This window comes from Euprymna scolopes, chromosome 35, assembly GCF_053919585.1.
Source record: "Euprymna scolopes isolate OS-2025 chromosome 35, ASM5391958v1, whole genome shotgun sequence".
Lineage (NCBI taxonomy): Eukaryota > Metazoa > Mollusca > Cephalopoda > Sepiida > Sepiolidae > Euprymna > Euprymna scolopes.
In genome coordinates, this window is record NC_136516.1 from 45,774,324 (window position 1) to 45,794,347 (window position 20,024).

Below are 20,024 nucleotides of genomic sequence, written 5' to 3' on the forward strand. Positions count from 1 at the left end.
AAAATATATCCAGTTTGGTAGAAAAGTAACTTATCTTGCCTTTGATAACATGTATTTGTTATATATTTGGTTTTTGACAACTTTTTCGAATTTATGTGTACAGTAATACAAACCCGTTTTTCGAGCTGAATAAATATGCTACATTGAATAAAAACACGAAAAATATATCCAGTTTGGTGGAAAAGTAACTTATCTTGCCTTTGATAACATTTATTTGGGTAATCTCCAAAAATACCGTTAGGGCTTACAACATGGCCGCCAGAAGAGTCAACAAAAAACTGCGAATAAAATATATAAAACTCGTAATTTCTGTTTTTAAAGTGGGTTGTCAATTTCCTTTATGAAATATACTTCCAAAATAAACTATTACAGTCGTTTAAAACATAATAGAAGTATTATTTTTTATTTTTTAAAAACAATGTTTACAAAATGTCTACGAACGTGCGTAGACATTTTGTAAACATTGTTTGGTTGCCATAACAACGTGACGGTAGTGAACGTGTGTGTGTGCGTGTGTGCGCGTGTGCTTGCTAGTACTACTATTAAGTTTGTCGGAGCGTTTGATTTCGTGTAGTTTAGTTTCGTATTTTTTTAATTTGTGAATAACAAGTTATTAAAAAATTAAACCCTTCCAAGATGGACAATAAATAAAGCCATAATATTTTATGGTAAAGGTAAGAGCGTAGAAACCATTGTTTTTTAGGAGATGTGATTATTGGATTAACCAATCAGAAATCGTCTGTGGCACACACATCTCTGTTTTTATAGATATAATATATATATATAATATATATATATATATAATATATATATAATATATATAATATATATATATATATATATATATATATATATATATATATATATATAAAGCGAGAGAGAGCTAGCTGCTGGCTTTGTGCAAACCAGCTTCACTTTAAACAAATGCCATCCATCATCCCTAGATTGTGAGTTTCTTCCTCGTAGATTCCGAAACGGCTGAGCCTATCTTTTGCAAATTTCACACAAAGCTAATGTATATGACTCGCAGTGTTTTTAAATATGTTTTGTACGGAAATTCATACGATAAGTATCGAAAATCGAAAAGAATTCGATCTTAAAAATAGTCTTTCTTCTCTTATAGATAAAAAATAATTTTACAGGGGAATATTCTACGGTACACCGGTGTAACTTTGGCCGGTGTAACGTAAAATATTCCCTGTAAGAATTCTTCTTTTTTTTTGTATCTATAAGAGAAAAAAGATAATTCTTAGATCGTCAAGCCCAAATATCAGCTGACGTGATATTATAAACAAACACAAACGGAATTTTATTAACGACATTATCATTATTATTATTTTTTTCCTAATTAGTCTACGGGACAAATTATTCCTCATAATATATGATGTTCAATAGACGATTGATTTTATAATAATACATACGCAATCTGCATAAATTAAAATGTCATGTTTAAAAGCGTATTGTACGACCGGACAACGCTGGGCGTCCAGTTAGTATTATCATATTCTAGTATTGAGATAGAGATGAATAAAATAGAAAATAAAGAAATAAAAACGACTGTTACATAAATTTATAGATTCTTTAAGCCTAAATTCGGCTTCAATGAAAGAATAGCAGTCATTGAAATACCGTTTATATAGATATGAAAACCTATACGTGCACACGCTTAAATGTTTACATGTGTTTTTTTGTTGTTGTTGTTTAATTACAAAGCGCACGTTAATATAAAGAATGCAACTCCCATTATACCATTTATATGTAAATAATATAATATAATTGTATGTATGCTACACGTTATTGATTTGATCATATAGACGCACGCTTATAAAAGATTAAATGAAGTTTATCAGTAAAATAGGATACATAACGCATCCAAGTAAATGCAATAGACAGAAAGTCTACAATCAAGAAATAACGCCAATACAAAAGGACTGCTCCGGAACCACTTCAGATCAAAATCCTAAAACTAAAATCCCCCCTCCTCACCACTCGCTGAGATACCTTGGTCAGGCTGGACTGTATTCCTCTTTCCCACCTGGCTGCGCGTTTTGAAAATCTGAGCAGTTATTTTTATTCGTGTTAGAACCGTTGGCTGAAATTTGAAAAATACGTATTGAATACGTTTGAAACTAAACTGCAAAGCGAAATTATTAAAATAAAAAAGTGCTTATTTTTTATGCTCACTGCAGGGTTTTTATAATGTCGGATAGATTGCGTCTGACCGCGCGATTTGAGAATCTGGATAGTTTTTTTTTATCCGTGGTAGAAACGTTGGCTGAAATTTGAAAAATAAAATACGTAGTGAATACGTTTGAAGACAAACTGCAAAGCTAAATTATTAAAATGAAAAAGTGTTTATTATTAAGAAATATATTTCGGAGTAAAACTCCCTTGTCAATCTTTTATAAATTTTTTTCTCTTTCTTCGCCATGACGTTAAGTTGAAAGTTGAGTGAAGAGTCCACATTATGTCCACTGCGGTGTTTTATAATGTCGGATAGGTTGCGTCTGACCGCGCGATTTGAGAATCTGGGTATAGTTTTTTTTTTTTTTTTATCTGTGTTAGAAATTTGAAAAATAAAATACGTATTGAATACGTTTAAAGCCAAACTGCAAAGCGAAATTATTAAAATAAACAAGTGTTTGTTTTTAAGAAATATATTTTGGGGTAAAACTCCCTTGACAATCTTTTATATTTTTCTCTTTTTATTTGCCATGATGTTAAGTTGAAATTTGAAGAGTCCACGTAATGTTAACTGCGGTGTTTTTATAATGTCCAATAGGTTGTGCATGACCGCGCGATTTGAGAATCTGGATAGTTTGTTTTTTTTATCCATATTAGAAACGTTGGCTGAAATTTGAAAAATAAAATACGTACTGAATACGTTTAAAGCCAAACTGCAAAGCTAAATTATTAAAATGAGCAAATGTTAATTTTTAAAAAATATATTTTGGAGTAAAACTCCCTTGTCAATCTTCTCTGTATTTTTTTCTCTTTTTCTTCGCCATTATGTTAAGTTGAAAATTGAATGAAGAGTTGACGTGATTTTAACTGCGGTGTTTTTATATTGTCAGATAGATTGTGCCTGGCCGCGCGATTTGAAAGTCTGGGTGGTTTTTCTTTTTTATCTGTGTTAGAAGCGTTGGCTGAAATTTGGAAAAAATACCTATTGAATACGTTTGAAACCAAATTGCAACGCGAAATTGTTCAAATGAACAAGTGTTTATTTTTAAGAAATATATTTCGGAGTAAAACTCCCTTGTCAGTCTATTGAGACTCCCGATCACTGTTAAGATAAAAACAAAATGTAATACGCCCTCAGATGTACCTCTCAATCGTATAGTATATCGATACTCTATAACTGCTTAGGGTAACTTCTGAACATTCTGCCACTGCTTTCAACGAAATAGATGTTATGAAACTAAAGCCATCTTTGGGACTGCTAGCAACCACTGTAAAAGTAGAATTAGTGAATCTCTCGATGAGGGTTGCGTTCTTAGAGCAATAGCTTTTGACATATCCAAAACTTTTGATAGAGTATGGCATAAAGGTTTATTTTACAAGATTTCTAGCTAGGGAATGGCTGAAAATGTCCTCTCAATTATTGAATCATTTCTCTCGGCTAGACAAATAAGATTATTCATTGATGGGTAGAAGTCAGAAGCTCATAGTAAAATCGCTGGCGTACCTGGGGTAAACTCTCCACTTAATCTTCATTAATGATCTCCCAAATCACATTTATGCAGACGACACTACAATCTATTATAATATAAGGCCGGCAATTCGATTCTCTCTGTTCTGATCTTGAGCATGTGGCGCAACCGGGATAAAGTGGCTGGTTTATTTCAATAGATCTAAAACTAAGCTTCTCTCTTTTCATCATAATCGCTCTGACCCCCCCCCCCCCATCACACCCCAATTGAAATCAACGGCTCTTGTCATGGGGAAGATCCATGTCTTGTCAAGCTTCTGGGTCTGACCTTCACTCCTGATCTGAAATGGAACACATACATCAAACCTGTTGCCAAGATTACTGGAAAAATGGTTGGCTCATTCTACCACTAAAGTAGGTATCACTGTTGATACAACCCTCTATTTGTATAAGAGCTAAGTAAGTCCAAGGATAGAGTACTGTTATGTTGTCACATATACACAAAAGCTGCTTGGCGCGCCCTATAGAGCCTTGATAGTTCAAAACCGACTTCGTAATCTAGAAGGTGGTGCCTTTCTCTGTTCCCTGCAACCTCTTCCCGCAGAAGACACATTGCGAGCCTGTCTCTGCTCTATCGTTATTTTCATGGCAAATGCTCGTCTGAGCTCTAAACTATAAATAAAATACGATTTGAATACGTTTGAAGCAAAACTGCAAAGCGAAATTATTAAAATAAAAAAAATGTTTATTTAAAAAAATATATTGCAGAATAATATGCCCTTGTCAATCTTTTACATTTCTATTTCTCTTTTTTTTTTCTTCGCCATGACGGGTTGCGTTCTTAGAGCAATAGATTTGACATATCCAAGACTTTTGATAGAGTATGGCATAAAGGTCTATTTGACAAGATTTCTAGCTATCGAATAGCTGAAAATGTCCTCTCAATTATTAAATCATTTCTCTCAGATAGACAAATAAGATTACGCCGGGAACATCACCAACATGACCTCCAACATCACCAAACCTTCACTGAAAACACACGACTAGCTACAACCACTATCAACAATTTCCCCCACTATCGATCTGTACATAAATCTAAAAGCAAATTCCATGGAAAAAGCTTCTTTCCTAGAACTGCCCGCCTGTGGAACACTGTTCTATTGGCCTGCTTCTCGGCCAAAAACAATATGGTAGCCTTTAAGTCCAATGTAGACAAGTTCTTGTTAAGCCGTACTTTAACTAATCCGAATTCTATCCGATCTACACAATTACCGATTACTACACTATCACCTCATATTTATTAAACCTTATTCTCGAATGGTGTTCGGACCTTGATAAACAGTGACTCTCTTGTAATATATATATATATATATATATATATATATATATATATATATATATGTATATATATATATATATATATATATATATATATATATATATATATATATATATATATATATATATATACTAGAATTTCAGCCCGGCGTTGCCCGGGTATTTGGATATGTATGTTGAGCAAAAAAAAAAAAAAGTGGTAGTAGGAAGGCAGGCTCGAACCCGGACTGCAAAGGAGGAAAAGAACGGTGTAACACCTAACGTTTATGCTGTTAGGACCACCGCCAAACCGGAAGCGACATTTATTTAAAATTAAGGCTAGACAATCTAAAGGAGAGAATAACTTTCAAAAATATCGGCGAAAAAAGTGACCCCCCCCTGTAGAAAATGCCTAGTTGAAGTTTTAGCCAATTTTTCGATATTTGTATGAAAGGTCGAACTTTAAAACGATGCTGATCCGTCGCCTCTATTGAAAATTTAAGGCAGACATGCAAACATATATACATACATACATTTATATATTGGTAACTAAAAATTTTCTACCCAAACTGATGAAAAAGCTTGCCCTATCTCTGAATACCCTTTATGTAAAATTTCAAATGTTCAGACCAGAAATTTTCTGAGTGATTTGGAAGAAACCGCAGAGGTCAATTTTTTTTGACCCCTATTATGACCCCTTAAAATTTATTGTTTTGTGCTCAAATCAACCTATTAAGTAAGATCCATGTCCAAGGAACCTATATCTAAAATTTCAAGTGCGTAGACCAAAAATTGTCGGAAGAGTTTGGTAGAGTTCTCAAAGGTTAAATCGTTGAACCTTGACCCCTTAACAGTGAAATTTCTGGCCGAAACCCGATCACATCGATTTTCCCAAATCTCAGTACCCTATATATCAAATTTCGAGTCTGTAGACTAAAAATTGACAGAGTTATTGCGTAGGGAAATGTACACACACAGACACACACATACACAGACACGTTCACTTTTATATATATATATATATATATATATATATATATATATATATATATATATATGTATGTATGTATGTATACATACATATATGCATGCATGCATATATATATATATATATATATATATATATATATATATATATATATATATATATATATATATATACTAGCATTTTAGCCCGGCGTTGCCTGGGTGTTTGGTGGTGTATGTTGAGAAAAAAAAAGAAAAAAAGAAGCGGTCAATATTTTTAAGTTAGACCCCTAATATTACCCCTTAACATTTATTGTTTGGGACTCAAATTAAGTTATTTATTTAGACCCATGTCCAAGGAAGTCTTTAGATCCCAAATTGTCGGAGAAGTTTTGTACAGTTCTCAAAGGTCAAATCGTTGCACTTTGCACCCGTAACAGCCAAATTTCTGGCCGTAAACGGATTACTTATATTTTCCCACATCTCAGTCCCCTGTATATCAAATTTCGAGTCTGTACACTGAAAATTGACAGAGTTATTGCGTAGGAAAATGTACACACACAGACACACACAGAGAAACGTTCACCTTTATACATATACGGGGATTTAAGCCCGGCGTTGCCCGAGTGTTTGGATGTGTATGTTGAGTAAAAAAAAAAAATGGTAGTGGGAAGGCAGGTTCGAACCCGTACCGCGAAGGAGGAAAAGTGCGGGGGAGTGGGGGGGGGTAAAAAGCGATATCTTTGCTCTTACGACCACCGCCAAAACCGGAAGTCACGTAGGTTTAAATTAAGTCTAGACAATCGAAAGGAAAGGATAACTTTCAAAAATGTCGGCGAAGAAATCGACGCCCCTGTAGAAAAGTGCCCAGTTGAAGGTGAAGATTTTATGTTTTTAGACAAGTTTTCGATATTTGTCGTCTGAAAGGTCGAACTTCAAAACGATACTGATCTTGTAAAAATCTTGGCAGACATGCAAACATACATATATACATGCATTTATATATTGTTAACTAAAAATTTTCGACCCAAACCGATTAAAAAGCTTGCCTTATCTTTGAATACTCCTTATGTAAAATTTCAAATGTTTACACCAGAAATTTTCTGAGTAATTTGGTAGAGAACGCAGAGGTCAATTTTTTAAAAAACATTGACCCCTAATATGACCTCTTAACATTTATTGTTTTGGGCTCAAATCAAGTTATTAAGTTAGACCTATGCCCAAGGAACTTATATCTAAAATTTCAAGTGTTTAGACCCAAAATTGTCGGAGGAGTTTGGTAGAGTTATCAAATGTCAAATAATTGAACTTTGACCCTTTAACATTTAATTAAAATGAATGTTTAAAAGAATATGAAAATTAGCCAGATCTTTTGCTAGTGAAGGCAATTCCAGAACACATGTATAAGAAAATTGTATTTTCTTTTTAAATAAATAGAAAAGAGGGTTTTTAATGTGAATACCAATACGCACAGAAGAAAAACGAATGTATAGGTATATAGATATAGATACGTGTCCATTATATATAAAAAGGGGATAAACTATGGTATCAATAAACGATGACCTAAAATTATGTATAGACGCGGGATGTTTGTTCATTTACATTTGGTGTTGCGTTGTATTGTATATGTTCATAAGATACGCTCGGGTTAAATTTGCTTTCATAACAGAAAAAGCTTTACAAAGAAGAAAGACATCAAATAGAGAAAAAGGAAACCAATAACATAAAATTTATTTATACTGCGTGTTAGATGAGTTTAAATGCACTTAACCGTCTTTAATGGTTGAATATATATATATATATATATATATATATATATATATATATATATATATATATATATATATATATATATATATAAAAGAGTGTAGCCATCAACAATTGTGGGTTCTTTTTAAAGGTTTTCATCATATTTTTATTTTAAAATATTTTTTTATAACGCGTTTCGAGCTTAGGGTGTGCTCTCTTCAGATATTTTCGTAAAAAGTTTTTCTTTAAAATGGGAGTTTGTAGATATGCCTCCGCTGATATTAAATATGTTTTTCATAGTGATGTGATGCGTGTGTTCAGTGTTCAGACATTCTATCTCCAACTGTAAGTTGTTCACAGTGACCGGTCAAAGTTAGTTTCAAAGAGTGTTTTTTAGTCCATATGGTGAAGGTTTTTATGGCTTTTTTAGGGTTCTTTTTAAAGACTTTCTTTCCCCATGTATAGTTTAAATATACACTTTTTCTCTCGTTGGAACTACACAACCATCACTTTAAATATATATATATATATATATATATATATATATATATATATATATATATATATATATAAAGTGAACGTGTCTGTGTGTGTGTGTGTCTGTTTGTGTACATTTCCCTACGCAATAACTTTGTCAATTTTTAGTCTACAGACTCGATTTTTGATATACAGGGTACTGAGATTTAGGGAAATCTATGTGATCGGTTTTCGGCCAGAAATTTGGCTGTTAAAGGGTCAAGTTTAACGACATGACCTTTAAGAACTCTACCAAACTCCTCCGATAATTTTGGGTCTAAACACTTTTAAAAAATTGACCCCCGCGGTTCCTACCAAATTGCTCAGACAATTTCTGGTCTAAACATTTGAAATTTTACATAAAAGGTATTCAGAGATAGCGCAAGCTTTTTCATCGGTTTGGGTCGAAAATGTTCAATTACCAATATATAAATGTTAAATGTATGTATGTATGTATGTATGTATGTATGTATGTTGCATTTGTGCCTAAAACTTTCGACAAAGGCGATGGATTTTACCAAGATCAGTATCGTTTAAAAGGTCGACTTTTCATACGACAAATATCGTAAAATTGGCAAAAAACATTAATATCTTCACCTTCAACTGGGGACTTTTGTACAAGGGGAGAGGGGTTGCTTTTTTCACCGATATTTTTTAAAGTCATCCTCTCCTTTCGATTGTCTAGCCTAAATTTAAACATGTGTCACTTCAGGTTTGGTGGTAGTCATAATCCCAAAGACGTCAGGTTTTTTGCCCTCTTCTTTTCCTCCTTTGCCGTACATGTTCGAGCCTGCCTTCCTACTATCACATTTTTTTTTTGCTCAACATTCACTTTCAAACACCCGGACAGCGCCGGGCAGAAATGTTAGTAGTTAACTAAAGATGATCATCCCATAAAAAAACCGAAAAAACTAATAGGGAATTAATTAAAATGAATGTTTTAAAGAATATGCAAATTAGAGCTTGCCCCTTTTCTGTTGTTCTTGGCCGTCGGGATTAGATCAAAATGTAGTATCTGTTCCGGCAGATACTGCAAGCAATGACCATATGTGGGGGCAACCCCACATATAAGACCTTGATCAATGTAAGGAAAACTCTTCATACCAATTGTCACTATCCAGCTCCCCTACTCCCCGGGAATTTGGTCCCCATTTCCCCTTCACTCCTCACATTAAAAATCGGCCTTGTGCCTAATTTTCTCGGTGGGGGAGCAAATAGATACCTTCTTGGCCTTCAGGCCGGGATCAAAGTGTAGTATCTGTTCCAGCAGATACTGCAAGCAAAGACCATATGTGGGAGCAATCCCACATATAAGACCTTGATCAATGTAGGGACAACCCTTCATACCAATTGTCACTATCCAGCTCCCCTACTCCCCGGGGAGCTGGTCCCCATTTCCCCCTTACCTCCTCACATTAAAAATCAGCCTTGTGCCTAATTTGCTCAGTGGGGGAGCAAATAAACACCCTGTTGTTCCTGGCCTTCGGGCTTGGATCAAAGTGTAGTATCTGTTCCGGCAGATACTGCAAGCAAAGAACATATGTGGGAGCAATCCCACATATAAGACCTTGGTCAATGTAGGGGCAACCCTTCATACCAATTGTCACTATCCAGCTCCCCTACTCCCCGGGGAGTTGGTCCCCATTTCCCTTTCACTCCTCACATTAAAAATCGGCCTTGTGCCTAATTTGCTCAGTGGGGGGGGGGGGCAAATAAATACTTCCTGGCCTTCGGGCTAGGATCAAAGTGTAGTATCTGTTCTGCACATGCTGCACATATGTTAATTGGTCCTTGGTCAATATAGGGGAAACCCTTCATACTGAGACAATTACTATTTTTTGGGATACTGCCAGAGTTCCCCCTTTTTACCCTTGTTTTAAGGGAGCTGGTTAAACCCCACATTAAAAACGACCTTGTGTCACATTTTGCTTTGGTGGGGAAGCAAATAAATACAATAAATAGAAAAGAGAGTTGCCTTTTTTCTGCTGTTCTTGGCCTTCGGGCCGGGATCAAAGGGTAGTATCTGTTCTGCATATGCTGCACTTAAGTTAATTTTTCCCAGTTAATGGAGGGGAAACCCTCTACACTGGGACAATTACTATTTGTGGACCTAACCAGAGTGCCTCTTTCCCCCTTTTTTTTGGGGGGGGGGAGCTGGTTTAACCCCACATAAAAAGACCTTGTGTCACATTTTGCTTTGGTGGGAAAGCAAATAAATACTAATAGAAAAGAGGGTTTTTAATATGAATATCAATACACACAAAAGAAAAACGAATTAATAGGAGTATAGATAGATAGATGATTACGCATATATATTTGTTTAAAAATGTTGTCTGCCAAACTCCTCTGTCAGGCTTTGAAACTTAAAATATAGGGTATTCGAAACCATGCGAAACTTTATATTTTAGTTTTAGCCGAAGAAATTCGGTGCAAAAGCGAGAAAATTAAAAAAAAAGGAATTTCCCATATGAAGGTCGAACGATGGCATTAGGAATATGCATGCATGACGTAATAGATATTGATTCATATTTTAATTTTTAGCTTTGCAGAAAATATGTCTTCATAGTATAGTTATTAACGTCAAAGGAAGACGCAAATCGTAAACAAAACGTTTTGGTTTCGGTTCTCGTTGGTGGCGCATGAGTCATTTTTTTTTAAATTTTTAAATCGTTGCTATATATTGGATCAAATATAATATAATAATAAATACGAAATCTGCATTAATCAAAATATCATATTTACGCGTATTTAACGACCGGGCAATGCCGGGCGGCCTGCTAGTATATATATATATATATATATATATATATATATATATATATATATATATATATATATATGTGTGTGTGTGTGTGTGTGTGTGTGTGTGTGTGTGTGTGAGTTCGTTACTTATAGACTCGGAAACGGCCGAACAGATTTTCTTTAAAATTTACATAATTTTGGTGTTTAAGTCTGGGAGTGATCTTAGTTGGGTTTTGTCTCAGAATACCTGCGATAATTATAGATAATTGAAACTGTTATTTTATATTATCTATCATCGGTAAAACCATTCTTCCATGCCATTGCTTAGCAACAATAATAGAACATCAGGCCATACAAAATTCTAATGTGGGTAAGTTGATCACATGTCCGTTTTTTGTGTTTTTTTCTTGCATGACGTGGTCTGTAGACGCAAACTCTGCACGTAAATTTCTTTTTTTTTTCATTAACTGCAAAGAATTTTATAAGACTTGAAAATTTACGTTTTTTTTTTGTTTCTTTTTGTTTTTTTTAGCATGACGTGGTCTGAGGGTTGTGCGAGCCTTTTCTAGTCTCACACAAAAACATGCGTTCAGATCTCAAGCTATATTACTTGCACACAAATATACGCGCCCACGTCCACACACGTACACATAGTCACGTTGGCGTACATACACTTAGATTCACGTGTATACACACACACACACACACACACACACACACACACACACACACACGCTAACGTACGCACATACACGTACGCATGGACAACGTCACTTCCCCTTTCAAAGGAAATCCACACATGCGCAAAAGACCACCGGAAACAAGTATAAAATCAAGCCCTTCCAGCCCTTTTCGGCCCAGCTTCCCAGCTGGTCAGTCTACGGACCGACAGCATGCCTTTTCGGCAGGCGTGCGCACGCGCGTGCCTCACGCCACTTGCTACTATATGGGACAAAAGGCTAACAGACCGTACGTACACTTTATTCGCTTTCTCTCTCCATGAACTGGATTGACATTCTCACTCTTTCTCTCTCTATCTACTACTTGTGGCAGAGAACACCACGGCGTAGCTGACGGCTAACATGGCGCACAGTTTAACTGATGTCAACCCTCTATCTTTTTCTTTGTCTACACGCTGGACTAGCATTCCTATTTTCCACTACATCACTCACTTCTCTTCCCATGCGCGAACAAACGATAGTGACCCGAACGTGAGATGAACATACATTTCCTTTTTCCTTCTATACTACCAGTCCCGCAACAAACGATGGTTACACCCGCGCGGACATGAACACGTGTTATATCTAAAACATTCATTCTTTCAACAATAAATAAACGACACGTTTATCTATTCCAGCAATTGAGTCTTTGTTTCCTTCATTCCATTCGTTTCATTATTTTTCTTTTGTAACGGGATTGGGATTTATATATCCTAGTCCTCTACAGGGTTACACACCACACGTAAATTTTTTAATGATTTTTTTTCTGCGTTAACTGGAAATAAATTTATGCGAAATAATTTTACAAAAGAAACAGTAGGTTCTCTAGAGTGCAATGTAGAATAACATATATTTTGGACTAAGTTACTGCATGGAGGCAGGAGAAGCTTCTTCCCGGGCGATTTCACGGATTTCGCTGACTATGAAACATTCATCGTTCAATACCGGGCAACGTCGGGTCTCTCTACTAGTATATATATATATATATATATATATATATATATATAGAGAGAGAGAGAGAGAGAGAGAGAGAGAGAAAGAGAGAGAGAGAGAGAGATGTTTGTTTTGGTTTTTAGCGATGTGTTTTGAATTAATTCAATTATTTACAAAAGTGCATTTTTACCTAAATGCGAGTTGGGAATAATGTTCCCTTTAACCAATCTGGTACCCGCACGTGGGAGCGATATATATATATTATTTTTAAAATGTAATTATCCACTGACACGTATTTCGTCGTCTACGACTCATCAGAGTGGCTGAATATAACGAGATTCGAAATCGGGACAGCACTGTAATGAGCCTAGACGACGAAACACGTGTCAGTGGATAATAACATTTTAAAAATAATATATATATATATATATATATATATATATATATATATATATATATTATTCCATGTATAGCAATGCGGGTATCTTATTTGAGCCTATGTTATTTTGAATATTCGGTCAGAGTTTACGCATAGGTTGAAACATCCCGAAGTCAGCTTGTCATGAAAATTCCCTGTACAAAGAGAAAACCAAAACAGTCGAAAATGGTGTCTAGTAGAAAATTAAAACTCTCATGGGTGTGTGTGTGTGTGTGTGTGTGTGTGTGTGTGTGTATGTGTGTGTGTATGTGTGTGTGTGTGTATATAATTTTCCACCGCTTAACAAGACTGAAAGGCAACACTCTTATCGTCTAATGAGTGACTCTCCAAAATGTAATTAGACACTTACTTGTCACTATCGCCCTGATATTCAGAGTGCACAAAACGCGCACGACCCTAAGTCTCTGTGGCAATAGCTTTAACTAGTTGATTAGTGAATTGCTGTTATATCATTTCTGCCTATGCGGTCTGGGCTGGTTGTGGTATCGGTGCTGTGAACAACTGTATTTTTAATTCAAATCTCTTACTTTGACAGTAGCGCGCTCCCGCCACCATATACAGCGCCTAGTATTAACAAATAATCACCATCTAGTACTGACCAGGCTCATCGTTGCTTAACTTCACCGTAATAGTAAACATAAACGGAAAAAAACCCTTTTTCATTATATTAAGATATGTATGGTATAAGAGTCATGTGTTTGATATATAAAAAGGAGAAAGAACTATCGAGTAGTGAGCTATTACGATGACTACAAGAAGGGTTTATTTCTGGTTGAACTTTCGTTGTACTGGAGAAACGTTATAAAAGAAAAAGAAAGAAAATAACAGTATACCTCCGCTTTATTTTGAGTATCTGTAATCTGATTAACCCACTCATCCTTTCTTGTTCATTGCAAACTATTTCTAACTGACCTGATGTTGCTAGTCTCAGTTTTTTTTTTTTTTTTTTTTAATAAATACTATTACGGCATGTGTTCTTCAGAATTGCATGATCTATTCCCTGCTTTCTTTGTTTCATTTGATTCGTTGAAATGAGTCAATATTCGTCATACTTTCGAAAAAAAAAAGGCAACACATTATCGTCTGAAATACTTAAACATACTGAAATGTGATGGTAGATATGAGATTTCCCATGCATATAATTGATCTCATCAGAAACTTATATATCTCCCAGAAAGCAACAACAAGAATAACTCATGGAATGACACATTTTTTTTTTATATTGGCCAGGTTGTAAGCAAGGATGCATATTGTCACCCCAGCTTTTTATATTGTATAGTAATATTTTTGTATATATGACGAACAATGAATGCGAGAAGCACTCGAACATCACCCAGCAGGAATCAAAATTAGTGGAAAAGCAATAAACAACCTGAGATGATGTAGTTCTGATTGCAACATGTATGCAAGACTTAACCAAGAACTACAAGACTTAACCAAGAACTACAAGACTTAACCAAGAACTACAAGACTTAACCAAGAACTACAAGACTTAACCAAGAACTACAAGACTTAACCAAGAACTACAAGACTTAACCAATAACTACTAGACTTAACCAAGAACTACAATACTTAACCAAGAACTACAAGACTTAACCAAGAACTACAAGACTTAACCAAGAACTACAAGACTTAACCAAGAACTACAAGACTTAACCAATAACTACAAGACTTAACCAATAACTACTAGACTTCAAAAACAACAACAACCCAAAACCGAGTGTTTTTGCCGTTCACAAAATAACAACAAACCATACTTTACGGAGGCCCAAAATCTGAGACAGCCGAAAAGCTGTCTGAGAATGGCGTCATATAATTAAAAGGAAGGAGGGGTGCTGGGTTTCTTTTTTTTTTTTTTTTTTGCCCCCCCCCCCAGACGGGCATCCGTACATTTCTATTGTTAATGTTTGTATAAATTTTACAATTTTTAAATTTAATTATTTTTCTATGTTCCTGTTTTTAAATTAATTTTTTTTTAAATTATTGGCCAATATTATGAAAATTATGTTACGCCAAAAGTTTCACATTCTTGCGAGCAAGGAAATTAAAATTTGCATATAAAAATTATGCGAAATCTGTAATTAAAAAAAAAAAAATAAAATGAAAAAAAGTAGAAATATTTTGCTAAATTTTGTGAAAATATTAAATAAACAATGCTTAATTCAATGGTAATATCGGTAGTTTGAGAAATTCATTTTTCTTCGAGTTATATAGAATTCATTAATACAAACTTTAGGGGCTTTTTTCATAATGTTCCTGTAAAAAAAACTTTTTTTTTTTATTGTTACAAATTACGATGCTTTATTTATATAAAAAAAGCAAAAATAAATTCTTGGAGTTTTTTTTTTTTATATATACTACTGAAAACCATAACAAAATAATACATTTCCACTAAGATTTAAATAAAAATAATTAGTTCATTATATTCCGCGATCATTATTTGATAAATACTGAAAATTTTATTAAAATTAGTTAATTTCCTGATTTTTGATGAATTTTTAAGTTAAAGGGAGAGGTCAAAATGTTTATACATTTTGAGCGTCAGTATTCATTTTGTCCGTACCTAACAGACTCAAAATTTGACATAAAGGGTATTGAGATTTGGGAAAATCTATTTGATTGGTTTTCGGCTAGAAATTTGGCTGTTAAGGGGTCGAAGTTCAACGATTTGACCTTTGAGAACTCTAACCAAACTCTCCGCCAATTTTGGGTCTAAACACTTGAAATCTTTAGACATGGATCAAACTTTATAATTTGATTTGAGTCCAAAACAAATGCTTAGGGGTCAAAGTTAAAAACAAATTGATCTCTGCAGTCTCTACCAAATTACTCAGCCAATTTTTTATCTAATTATTTGAAATTTTACATAAAGTGTATTCCGACATAGGGCAAGCTTTTTAATGGGTTTTTGGCCAAAAATTTGACTGACAAGGGGTCAAAGTTCAAAAAGTTTTACATTTGCAATCTCTAAAAAACTATTACGCCAATTTTGGGTCTAAACATTTGAAATTATACATAAAGGGTATTCAGACATGCAGCAAGCTTTAATCAGTTTTTGGGCGAATGCTTGCTTCACTGCCAAGAGGTCAAGGTTGAAATAGTTGGCCTTTGCAGACTCTACCAAACTCTTCCGCCAATTTGGGGTCTAGACACTTGAAATTTTAAATGTAGGTTACTTGAACATGGGTCTAACATTTTAACTTGATTTTAGCCCAAAACAATAAATGTCAAGGGGGTCAAAGTTTAAAAAAATTGAACCTCTGCGGTCCTTCCCAACTTTTCCCTATGATAGTTAAGGGAGCCTATTATATAGAAAGGCATTACCGTACATATTCACACTTTTTAATATATACATATGCACATAAAGTTATGAACAGTACATAGGGCCCGAGCAAAGCTGGCCCGAACTGCTAGTTCAAACGCAGTTTCCATAAAATATGGGGGGAAATATTTTTTTAGTGCGTGACCTCTATTTATTTTTTCAAAATTTGAACAAAATATATTTAAATTGATCGAAATTTCTATTTATTATGAAACATATGAGTTCAAATAAGCCAAAACTATTTATTTTTTAAAAGTTTGGATACACGTATTGAACAAACACTTACCTTGAAGTTGCAATTAAAAAATTGATATAAATATTGTTTTTTTTTTTTTTTTAAATAGCGTTTTTTTTTCTAATTAATATATATACTATAATGATTATAGCACAAACTTTTCAAAAAGTAAGAGTTATCGACCCCTGTTTTTTGGCCATTCTTGAAACTAAAATACACACATTCGTCTAATGTCCCTGTAGTGCCCCTATTTTTCTAAAAAAATAAATAGATATGCGTACAACAATGGTTACCACTTATAAAATAAAATATCGCATATAAATTTTCCGCAATAAAGTAGTTTTTCGAATATTAAGCAAGCGCATATTTTTGCCATGCGTACAACAATGGTCACCAGTCACCACTTATAACAAAAAATTACATTGCTTAATATCCGGAAAACTACTTATTTGCAGAAAATTTAAATGCCATATTAGTTTTCAATAGGCTCAGCCAAACGATTGTGAAGAACGGAGCGCACGATCCCGTGACGTCAGACTTGTCTTAACTACACAAAGTATGGAAAAGCAGAAACGACTTAATGACTTTTTAAAACCTTCGTTTATCTTATTCAAACTGCAATCAATAATTAATCTTTGTTATAATTTTGTTAGGTTTTAAGATTTACACAGTTTAACGATTACTAATATGATAAACATTTGGATATTAGATATGAAATACGGTTTTAATAAACTGTTCATTTGGTTAATACAGGTTTCCATACTTTTATTTGGTAAAAAGAGACAAATTATATATGAGAGTGGTCTATAAAATGTTTATTATTTGTGCAATAAAATTTTTTAATCGGTTTTAATCTGGCGATAAAATAGCTGGCAAGAGTCATGTTTAAATTATAACTTAATATTTTTTTTAAATTTAAACAATTATCTATGCTGTAACGGAACATTTTTAAATAATGGAATTTTAATCGTTTTAATCTTTCAAAAATCAATTTTTAGGAAGTTTCTTTTTCTTGGCAATTCAACAGATAATAGTATATATTGATTAAAAAATAAAAAAAAAACGCTATTAAAAATAAAAACATTAAATTTATATCAATTTTTTAATTGTAACTTCAAGGTAAGTTTTTGTTCAATCCGTGTATTAAAACTTTTAGAAAATAAATATTTTTTTTATTAATTTGAACTCTTATATGTTTCATAATAAATAGAATTTTCGATCGATTTAAATATATTTTGATTGAATTTCGAAAAAATAAAGGGGGGGGGGGGGCATGCAGTGCACTAAAAAAAATATTTCCCCTCATATTTTGCAGAAACTGCATTCTATATGTAATTTCAGATACTCCTTGGCCGTTGAATTCCATGGCGGCCAGCATATTCATTTAATAGCCGCTCCCTTACAAAGGCTAGTGCATGCGCGGATAACATTTTTAATTTACATGCTGGATAAAGTTTTGGTAAATTTTTACATTAGGTCCATCTTTACAATTTTCGGTTTTATATTACTGTACACAGATTCGAAAAAGTTGTCAAAAAACAAATATATAACAAATAAATGTTATCAAAGGCAAGATAAGTTACTTTTCTACCAAACTGGATATATTTTTCGTGTTTTTATTCAATGTAACATGTTTATTCAGCTCGAAAAACATACAGTGTTTACCGATGTATTGGAAAATTCAAGATGGCGTCTGACTCCCTCTTTAACACGGTAAGTTTGGGAAAAGGTGTTATAAATAAAAAACTAGAAAAAATACTATTAAAAACCCGCCGAATATATGTCAACCTATGTCACGGTAACATATATTGAGCGAGTTTTTAACAGTATTTTATCCAGTTTTTTTATTTATAACACCTTTTCCAAAACTTACCGTGTTAAAGAGGGAGTCAGACGCCATCTTTAACTTTCCAATACATCGGTAAACACTGTATGCTTTTCGAGCTGAATAAACATGTTAAATTGAATAAAAACACGAAAAATATATCCAGTTTGGTAGAAAAGTAACTTATCTTGCCTTTGATAACATTTATTTGTTATATATTTGTTTTTTGACAACTTTTTCGAATCTATGTGTACAGTAATACAAACCCCAATTTTCTTTAAAATAATGACTTGTGTGGATTTTCAACTATGCTGAATAAGAAAATATTAGTTAAATTTGCCCCCCACCCCCCAAAAAAATTTTGGTTTAATTTTACAGTAGATATTATTCTCAAAATAAATGAAAGATGAACTTTTAATATAATTAAATGTGTTTTATTTTATAATTTAAAATTAAAAACATTGAAAAATAACTCCTTTTCCCAAACTTACGGTCTCAAAGAGTCGGCACCATTTTAAATTTTCCAATATATCGATAAACAGTGTTTTTCGAGCTGAATAAACATGTTACATTAAATAAAAACACTAGAAAATTATCCAGTTCGGTATCTTGCCTTTGATAACATTTATGTGTTATATATTTGTTTTTTGACAACTTTTTCGAATCTATGTGTACAGTAACAGAAACCCAAATTTTAGTTTAATTTTACAGTAGATAAACTAATACAGTAATCGCGTTAACGAGTCCCTTTTATCAATTACATGGTTTGGTTCGAGGATATTTGTACAACTAAAACAGCAAATTTGCCTGTTTGTAAAAGTGAGATATTATCAATAAATGGTTTAGTTACATTTCTTTGTAATATTCTTTAAAAATATGAACACACCAACGTAAGTAAACAAATAAATTAAAAATGTATCCGCACATGCGCTAGCCTTTTGTAAGGGAGTGGCTATTAAATAAATATGTTGACCGCTATGGAATTCAACAACCAAGGAGTACCGTAATTTCTTTCTAAAATCTGACTATTAGTTGATTTTTGTTAGATTTATTAAGCTGAGGTATGTTTTCACGTTCGGAATTCTTACTACATGGGAACGTTATTTTAAAGCGTCAATTATGTAAACAAGATTTCCGTCTAGCAATTTCATTATTTTCACATTTTTATGAGAGCGCATTAAAGGCGGCCATCTTGGATTAAAAAAAATTGTTTGAAGGGAGATAACTCCAGTTAAGGCGCTGACACCCCCTTCCCATCTTTAATACTAGCTTTCTTTCCTAAAAATCGATCATTTTGCTCGGTATCATAACAAATAGTTTTTTCGCTGTAAAAAAAAAAAAAATAAATTAAAAAAAAAACTACTTGATGAAATTAAGTTAATTTTTTATTTCGGAGAACTTCGTTCCATTACGGATACATACAATTAAAACATTTTTTTTTTTTTCGATATTTTCATTTTTTAATGTCTTGACTAAACGGTACAAGTACCTTAACTTATAATAACGTTACATCGTTTTACATATAGGGAGGTTAATTCTGTGGTGAATTTTGGAAGTGCCTAGACTTTTCAGCATACCTGAAAACCTATAAAAGTCGTCATTTTATGGG

General features: G+C 33.5%; 1 protein-coding gene and 1 pseudogene across 1 annotated transcript in view; one reads left to right on the top strand and one right to left on the bottom strand.

Annotated features, from left to right (window-relative positions):
* LOC145259856 (tryptophanase-like) overlaps positions 1 to 20,024 on the bottom strand; it is a 48,145-nt gene that overhangs the window by 24,229 nt on the left and 3,892 nt on the right. The gene's annotated exons all lie outside the window — the stretch shown is intronic.
* On the top strand, positions 9,916 to 10,016 carry LOC145260088 (U2 spliceosomal RNA; annotated as a pseudogene).